This window comes from Camelina sativa, chromosome 12, assembly GCF_000633955.1.
Source record: "Camelina sativa cultivar DH55 chromosome 12, Cs, whole genome shotgun sequence".
In the NCBI taxonomy this organism is placed as follows: domain Eukaryota; kingdom Viridiplantae; phylum Streptophyta; class Magnoliopsida; order Brassicales; family Brassicaceae; genus Camelina; species Camelina sativa.
Window position 1 is genome coordinate 10,605,383 of NC_025696.1, and position 9,542 is coordinate 10,614,924.

Sequence of the window (9,542 nt, forward strand, 5' to 3'; positions counted from 1 at the left end):
ACTTTCTTAAAAAATAGAAAATCTAGATTTTAATAGTTTTTATTAATTTTTCTTTTTTAAAAACTAAAATCTATGTTTCATTAGTTCTTCATCAATTAAACTTGTTTTTTTCTTTCAATTTTTAATTTTTAAAAGATTTTGTAACACAAAAACTAAAAACCATAAACCAAATATAAACTCCAAAAAACGAAAAACTATAATCCAACCACTTTAAAATTTGCAAACATTCATAGCCCTTTGTTTTCCAACTTTCAAATATATCTATATATACTTCATCTGTTTCACAAAAAGTATTAGTTTAAAGTTTATTGTTATTTCACAAAAGTGTGATATATTTTCCATTTTCAATGCATAAATTTACATCAAGTTTTCTAGTTCTACCCTTAATCCAAAACTAATTAAACCATTAATAACTTATTAAATAGAGATATATATTTATTATTGGATGCACAAAAAAGTATATATATACAATTTAATATATTTTTTAATTTGTGTGAAATGTATCAAACTAACACTTTTTTTTTAGAGAGTAGTATAGTAATTTTGTGCTATCCGTATTCAAATATGCGTAATGCATGTTGTGAATTTCGTAGTTATCGTGTTGTTGTTCACCACATTGGACAAAGTTTGCCAGTTTGACTTACAAATCAATATCCGGTAACAAGTATGTATGGTATAGTAAAATCTGTAAAATATATAGCACCGTTTTTATAAACAATAAAGTGCTCTTATTTTGGAACAATACACAAACTAAAATATTTATGTGCCACGCTCAAAAGTATATCTCATTGCACACATACCAATATGTTCTATATCTTTCTCGCTCTCCTTATGATTTTCCCAATGAACTGAGCGATGCACGATCCGATCAAATTCGACGACGGAATAAGGCTAGTTCTCACCGTTGCAATCCCGGGCTGGCCCGGCCCACAGGGGAAGCTTCGGGCCTCTAATTTTGAAGGCCTTTTTACATATAAATCTTTTAAACAATAAGGTCTTTTTTTTTTGGATGAGATATGTATAAGAGCTAAATATTTATATGTAAAATATCTTTTGTTTTTGTTAGATATGTGAAAAGCCTTTAAAATTGTGGGCTTTTATAGAAAACTTAAAATTTTAAAGCAACTAAAGCACAAAAAAGGGTATTTTTTTTTTTTTGCGTAGGGCACTTGTTAATGTCGGGCCGGCACTGATTCCGGGTAACAAACCATCATTTTGTTCATGAGCTTTCTTTCTCATGTAGAAGCTTCTACTTCCTAATTCTTCTATTATTTCTCTTTTTTCCAAACCTGAAAAGTACATCAAATTAATAGCTCAAGTTTTTTTTCTTCATTAATAAAAACATTTAAAATCATCGGTTTAAATCACCATTTTCTTTATTAGTATAAGCTAACTCATATCTTATGTGATTCTTTTTTTCACATGATCACTAGAGTTTAAAGCAAATCTATATATTATAGGATAGATATTTTAATCCAACCTAACCAATCTAATACACATAAGTGAATAAGTGATCAGACTGAAACACAAAACTGCTTTAACTTTTAGATAGAGTTATGTTATATATATAAGTTTTAATATCTTACACTGGAACTGGATGCTGAAATGTGACTGATGCAATTCAAAAGCGGAATCTCGATCGAGTTTAGATGTTCGTCCTTCTTCGCAACACTTATCCACGACGATCTTGATTGTTTCTTCGACGTTGGAACTAAGTTTAACCATTGCTCTTACAGGTCCAGCCGTCCAGGACTCCCTACACTGATTACTACTTTTGGACCTTTGGTGCTTCTCTTTTATTACTCTGATTTTTTTTGTTTCTAATTGTAAGACATAAATCGATGGTTACATATGTAAATATCAAAGAGTATTTGTCAAAAAATATTCCCAAAACTTGAGGACTAAATGTAAAATTATTTTACAGAGTTAAAAATCATGAATGATTATGTAAATAGTAATTTGCCAAAAAAAATAATAATGTAAATAGTAAATAAAAAACGATTCTGACCTCTAGATTGATCGGAGATGAAGACGACGGCGAAGAAGAGAAAACCTCAGAACGAATCCTAGGCAAGTAAACGATCGGGTCTGCAGATTCTTCCGTTTGTAATCCTCTCATCGTCGCAAACTACCTGTCCAGTGTCCACATTTTTACGTGTATTTGTGTTTAATTCTTATAAATAAATTGGAAATTGCGTTGCACTGCCACTATATGTATTACTAATATATATATATATATATATATATAGATATGGAAAGATGTATTATTGATATCAAATGCGTTAAGAAAGGCAAACATACTACAGGAAACAAGGAAAGAAGCTTATATCAGCTTCTTAATGCATATTTTTAGAAGATTATCATTACTTGAGAGACAAACAATTCTATAAAACTGTATAGGGAACAAAATTATTGGATGTGAAGAAAATTCGACACGTCAAACAACTTTCGTGAAGACACAAAAAAAATTTAAGGTGATAGTGTGAAGCACATAAACAATTGGAGACTCAATTGGTATCTAATTCATTTATGTTTTACGAAAGTGCTGTTTAATGGAAAAATATTATAAAAATGATAAACCAAATCAAGATACATCATCAACGTCAAGAAATGAATGATACATCAAAACGAGAGAGTAGTTTGTGTGGCTAAGATTGGTCCGAGGTTTGTTTTCAGTTTTACTGTTAAAAGAAAGAACTTTTGGGATTCTTATTAAAAAGACATTAAATGAATGGTGCGGTCGACGTCCCTTCACTAGTAAAAAATGTTCATATAGTTACGGAATTTTGTTACGGTAATAGTTGTAGGAAACTATTACTACAGATTGTTACTACTTAGTGACTAATAAGTTGGGAAAAAAAATTGTAGCTAAAATGTCACTAAATGTGGGTATTTAGTTACTGAAAGTGTCAATTTAAATCTGTAGGAAATTTGTGACATAGTTTGTGACACAACATGCTGTAGGTAATGAAAAAAAAATGTAAAATAATGAAAATATAAGTGTAACAATCTGCTATTAATTAAAATAATGAAAATATAAGTGTAAAATATTTGCCTTATAAGTCTTACTTAAAATCAAATCTAATACTTTTTAGATCCTAAACCCTCAATATCAAAATTATAACATTAAATGAGAGCAAATTACCAAAATTTTATAACAAAAAAAAAAAGAATTTTCTCATTGGCTAATAAAAAATGGCAAGGATTGTCCTTTGGTTTATCATCCACCATTGATTCAATTTAATCTAAGGGACAGAAATCATCGTGTCTTCCTTCACTTTTGAGAAAATTAGTTTTTCTTTTTCTCATCTTCTCTCTTTCCATTGTCGATTCAACAGATTCTTCTAAGTAATTTCAGGTTTAGAAACACAGAGTATGTCTACGGAGCTGTTGTTTTGGTTTGTCACCTTCTCTCTCTCCTTCTTAATGTGTTTTAATTATTTCTTTGATTTGTATTTTAGGTTTCATCGACATATCTGAAGAATCAATGTCAACGGCGATGTCGGAGATGGTGGATCTGAAGACCCTAGTGTCAACAACGACATCGGAGGTGGTGGATCTGAAGACCCTTGTGTCAATGATGGCGTCAGAGATGGTGGTGGAAGTGAAGGACCACCGAAGATGCTCACACCTTTTACCACCACCACTACGTTTTGAAGCTTCCGCCAGTTCACCACCAATACATCTCGGCCGCCGCCGTCGTTTTGTTCTCCGTTGCTCCGCTGCCGCAATAGTACATCTCCACCGTCGTTTTGTTCTCCGTTCCAATAGTTGTATAGATATATATTTATTCTACATATAATATAATGAATTTAAGAAACAAATAAAAACTATTATTAATTTCTTTTTCTAATTAATTTTTTTTTGTTTTTAATTTTTTTTTAGCATTTTCCTACAAATTGTGTAGTCTTTAATTTGTAGCACTTTGCGACACTTAGTCACGATGAAAAACTTTGCTACGACCAAATAGTTACTAACATTTTTGGTCGCAAATTTGTAACTAATCTTTTTTTGCTACAAAAATCATGAGATAACTACAAAATTATTAGTAACTATATGATAAGTTTTTACTAGTGCTTATACCATACGCACTCACGTGTACCCGATTTTTTGTACCCTGAAATAATTGTAGTCCAAGAAACACTATTCTTCTGAGACATTGTATCGAAATAGGTTCTTGCTAGTTTCATATCCTTGCAATTCACATATGACATACCCGTCAATCGAAATATTCCAAGAAGCTGGGCTTTTCAAAGGCATCGCCAGAAACAAAGAGCATGCATTCCCCATGTCACCTTGTTTGGCATAGCTCGAGATAATCAGATTCCATGACACAACATCTTTCTCTGAAATCTTGTCAAAGACTCTGCGAGCTTCATCCACGTTCCCACTTTCCAGATACCCGTGTAAAAGCGAGTTCCACGAAACTGTGTTCTTCTCAGCAATATCATCAAACGCCCTCTTTGTTGCCATCTCAATGTAACCAAGTCTAGAATACAAACCCACCAGACCTGTCTGAACATAAACATGCACAGCCACAAACTCCACTTTTAAGCACCTGAGCATGAATCGATTTACCATCAATCACGTTCTCTATCTTACCACAATCTCTCAAAACTGAGGTTATAGCATGTGAACTTGGAGGAACTCCAGAGTTGTGCATTTCGATGTACACGGAAACCGTTTCTTTAAACTTCCTATGCTGGCTCAAGAACCGAACAAGACACCCCCACTTAATTAATGAAAAAAATATTAATTAAAGAAACAAAATATGTATATCATTCAATTTTAAAATTATTAATTCTATAACTTTAGATTTACACATTGTTTCTTTAATTAATATTTTTTTTACTTAAAGTGTCAAACTAAATATTAATTATAGGATATGTGTAAATCTAAATATTAATTATAGGATTTACACAATTCAGGAAACAAGACAAAATTATATTAATTATAGAAAAAAAATATTAGTTAAAGAAAAAATGTGTAAATCTAAATATTAATTATAGGATTTACACAATTAAACAAAATTATATGTCCGTTTGTGTTTATAAAGTTAATTTTTTATAAATCCAAACGGACATATAATTTTGTTTAATTGTATAATTTAAATCCTAATCATTTTTTTATAAACACATATTGAAATACAATTTTCTTTAATTGCAAAATCTAAACTTTAATCACTCTTTTATAAACCCAAACCGACATATAATTTTCTTTAATTATAAAATCTAAACTCTAACCACTCTTTTATAAACTCAAACCGACATATAAATTTGTTTGATTGTAAAATCTGAACTTTAACCACTCTTTGGAAAATCCAAACGACTTATAATTTTGTTTAATTATAAAATCAAAACCCTTCTACTATTTTGTAAACCCAAACCGACATATAATTTTTTTTAATTGTAAAATCTAAACCCTAATCACTTTTTTTGTAAATCCAAACTGGCATATAATTTTGTTTAATTGTAAAATCTACACTCTAATCATTATTTTATAAACCCAAACTGACATTATTTCCTTATTAAAAAATCTACAGAATTTGTTTTCTTAATTTGTTTTGTCTTTTTATTTTTATTTTGATTTATTTTATAAATATGATATGACATGGCGTTTTGTTGTATTTTGATTGGTTTATTATTTTATATTATAGAAGAAAAGATTGTTTTGTAAAATTGGAAACTTAATACTAATTAAATTAATTATAAACTTAATACGTTTTTTTTTTTTTTTTTTTTTTTTTTTTTTTTTTTTTTTTTTTTTTTTTTTTTTTTTTTTTTTTTTTTTTTTTNCCAGATAGTTTAAAGTACAGCACAAGGTAAGCTAAAACAGTGTATAGAGCAATAAAAGTACAGGGGTAGATAGAGGCAATCGATGTGAAAAGCTTGAGAGCTGTGGACCACTTGCTTAGGAGCAATATGGAGCTTGTGAGATCAAGACAACCGATGCAGACTCCTTGAGCAAGTCAAAGGAGCAGGGAGCCACTGTCTTGAGACTTCGAAGACTGGGCGGAGGTGAAACTGGCAAAGCTGAGTTGCCAAGAGATCGAGCAGGGGTGCTATGGCTCTGATGACCGGTTACTACACATGTAGTTGTTGGTCCAAGGTTGGTAGAAGAGTACTTAAAGAGGTTGTGGTAACCACTCCTCCTTGGAGTGAGAGTCATAATGCCACTAGTCTTCAAGCTAATGTGAGGGAACTTCAAGAAGTAGTTGATTAGCAGTTTAAAGGTCTTTGAGCTTAGGTAAGGTGTAAGTAGAGAGTTGGTGAAGCCTCGGTAACCCTCACTCCTTAGAGGTGGGATCATAATGCCGAGCTTCCCTAAACTGTCTCCTTCTAGAGGGTCATCCTTAATTGATTCTAGAAACAGGGTTCTTAATAGACTTGTAACATCCGCGAACGAATTTTTAAGGTTTTGGTGTGGGTGTCGATCGACACCCTTGGTGTATCGATCGACACCATGTTTTCTGGTTTGGTCCGGTTCGTTTTAATTGCTGTTTGGTTCGGTTTGGTTCAAGGAAAATCCCTAAATCGTGTTATAAGTGGAGAAGCGACAAATTAAGGGTTTTAGGGTGTCTTGTCGCCGTTTTCAGAGATAGAGAGAGAGGAAAGAGCCTATTGTGGTGTGAAGGAGATTAAAGGAGAAAGATCAGAATCGTTAGGGTTTGGGAGGAAACAGTTTCGGCATATCAAATCGTTCTCAAAGGTAATGAAATTTGGTAGGTTTATTCCCAAGTCTTTCATCGTCATTCGCCTTTTTACAGAAGTAGATTTGGATTTAAACTCGATGAGTTATTGGCAGTTTCGTGAGACACGTTTTCTCAGACGCGAGTTGGGACCATCGGAGATTGTAACTGAGATCGTGGTCTCGTGTGGTGCCTGATCGTGCTGAAATTTTGTGGGAAGCTTCGTGACGTCTAGGGGTAGCTTTTCACCGGAGCGATTTGATAGTTAACGGTTGGTTTTTATTTTAGGGTTTCGTCTTTGAGACTGTTCTTTTCTGATGTTTCTGTCCAGTTTTGCTATAAGTCGTTTTTGGTTGTGTGGCTTGTTGTAGGGCGTTTCTGGGCTGTTTCAGACGTTAGGAGGGTCTCAACTGGTTGTATTGGTTGTTATAATCAGTTGATAAGGTGAGTGCTTGACCATGGTTGATCTAAGCATGAGATCTCTCTTGTTTGGGTGTTTTCTTTGCTGTTTGTGTTGTTTTGTTGCTTGGGTTCGTTGCTTTTGTGATTCCCAGTGATTTCCGAGGTAATTGGGTGAGTTTGAGACGGATTCGAGATGATTTGGAAGGGGAGTTCGACGTTCGTGTTCGCGCAGATCGTGTCTGCAGAAGAGGCATCGGTCGACACTGTTTAGCATCGGTCGACACCATTGTTTGTAGTATCGATCGACACCGTGAGGCATCGGTCGACACTGGTCTCAGCCGAGACTTGTTTTCCTGGTTTGATGTATTGTTGTGTGTTGTTTGTTTTGCTTAAACATGAGGGTCTCATATGCTTGTGTGTATAACCTAGTAGATGGGAGGACGGCCTCACTAAGTATTTATGATAATACTTACGCATCTCAATTGTTGTTTGTGGTGTGCAGGTAAAGGCAAAAGTGTGATCGTGGAATCATGGCGATGAGGAGGAGGATGATCTAGGGTCTCGTTTGTGTGTTATTGGATTTGTTGGTTATGTTGTTGGAACCTTGGTTAGTGTTATGGTAGGTTGCCAGATAGAATGGTTAGGAATGTTATTGTATTGATGATTTGTTGGTTTTGTATTATCGGTATGTTTCCGCTGTCCTTAATGTTATTGCTGGTTTAATGTTGAGTTGTGGTTTGGGTTGGTTAATTAAGTAGTATGGGATGCTTAATTATATATTGTTTTTAGTTATTAAAAAAAAAAAAGGGGTCGGGTTGTTTCATTTTGGTATCAGAGCCCTTACGGTTCTAGGTTTGGGTTCACTAGGCTTTGTGCTGTAGATGTTTGGGATTTGCATGCTTGAATTGATTATGTGAGTTAGTCAATTGTGTGTGGCATGGAGTTTTGTGTGTGTCGACACATGAAATACCTTGTGGAACGCACGCATAACCTCAGGCAACTCCAGCAGATATGCCACTGGTCCCACCCGCTCAACCACTCTGCACGGACACATGTACCTCGGACTCAACTTAGTCTCTGACAATGACCTGTTCGGACCCCGCAACATAGCCATCTTGAGGTACACTCTATCGTCAACCTGAAACTCAAGATCCTTTCTCCTCTTATCAGCATAGCTCTTCTGCCGATCCTGAGCCTCCCTCATGTTCAGCCTCAGAACCCGAATCTTCTCTGACGTCTCCTGAACAAAATCCGCACCATATATGCTCCTCTCCCCCACCTGAGTCCAACATAACGGCGTACGACATGGTCTCCCATACAAAGCCTTATAAGGAGCCATCTTAATACTTGCCTGATAACTGTTGTTGTAAGCAAACTCTACCAGGTTCAGGTGATCTGCCCAATGGCCACCCCAATCCAACACACAAATCCTCCAGCGTCTGGATCGTCCTCTCAGACTGTCCATCTGTCTGGGGATGATAAGCTGTACTCATATGCACCTTAGTGCCCATCTCTGCCTGAAATACCTTCCAGAACACCGAAGTGAACTTAGAATCCCTGTCAAACACAATGCTCGCTGGCACCCCATGCAATCTGACTATCTCTCTCACATACTTCTTAGCCAAGACCGCTGCTCCATCAATCTTCTTAATGGATAGAAAATATGCTGACTTAGTCAACCGGTCCACAATGACCCAAATAACATCAAAAGTTCGTGACACTGGCAATCCTACCACAAAATCCATCGTGATCATATCCCACTTCCACTCTGAAATGGGTAGACTCTTTAGTAATCCGCTTGGAACCTAATGCTCAGCCTTCACCAGCTGACACACGTCGCACCTCGCGACCCAACTAGCTACAACCTTCTTCATCCCGACCTAATGATAGTACCTCTTGAGATCACGGTACATCCTAGTCGCTCCTGGATGAATAGAAAAACATGCTCGCATGAGCCTCCCTCAAGATCTCCTATCTCAAATCCTCATCCTTGGGCACACAAATCCGACCGTGCACCAAGATAGTACCATTAGTTGAGAGCTGATACTCTGAATCAACATCCTTAGAGACATTCACCATCCCCAAGTCCTTCTCCTGAGCCAACCACACCCTGCTCAGAAGATCCGCTCCATAAGCCGCCTCCTAACCCAATGGTTCTCGAGGAACCACACACAAGCTCAACGCACTGACCTCTCCTACCAGAGACTTCATCTCATGGTCCTGTAGTAACCTATCAAACCAAGGAAACTCCTGATCTTAGTGACATTCTGTTGTCTAGGCCAATCCCTGATAGCCTGAATCTTCTCCGGATCTACAGAAACTCACTATGCAGAAACAATGTGACCCAGAAAGCCCATCTCACGCTGCTAAAAACTGTACTTGCTCCACTTAGCAAACAACTTCTGCTCCCGCAGCTTCTCCATAACTGCCCTCAAATGCACTGCATGCACCT

General features: G+C 35.7%; 2 long non-coding RNA genes across 2 annotated transcripts; one reads left to right on the forward strand and one right to left on the reverse strand.

The window, feature by feature from the left end:
- Positions 840–2,190, reverse strand: LOC104731220. The gene is made up of 3 exons (XR_758559.2): positions 2,009–2,190; positions 1,587–1,820; positions 840–1,289 (listed from the first exon to the last, which is right to left on the reverse strand). It is a non-coding gene; the product is annotated as an uncharacterized LOC104731220 (long non-coding RNA).
- On the forward strand, positions 3,274–4,001 carry LOC104731221. The gene is made up of 2 exons (XR_758560.2): positions 3,274–3,373; positions 3,462–4,001. It is a non-coding gene; the product is annotated as an uncharacterized LOC104731221 (long non-coding RNA).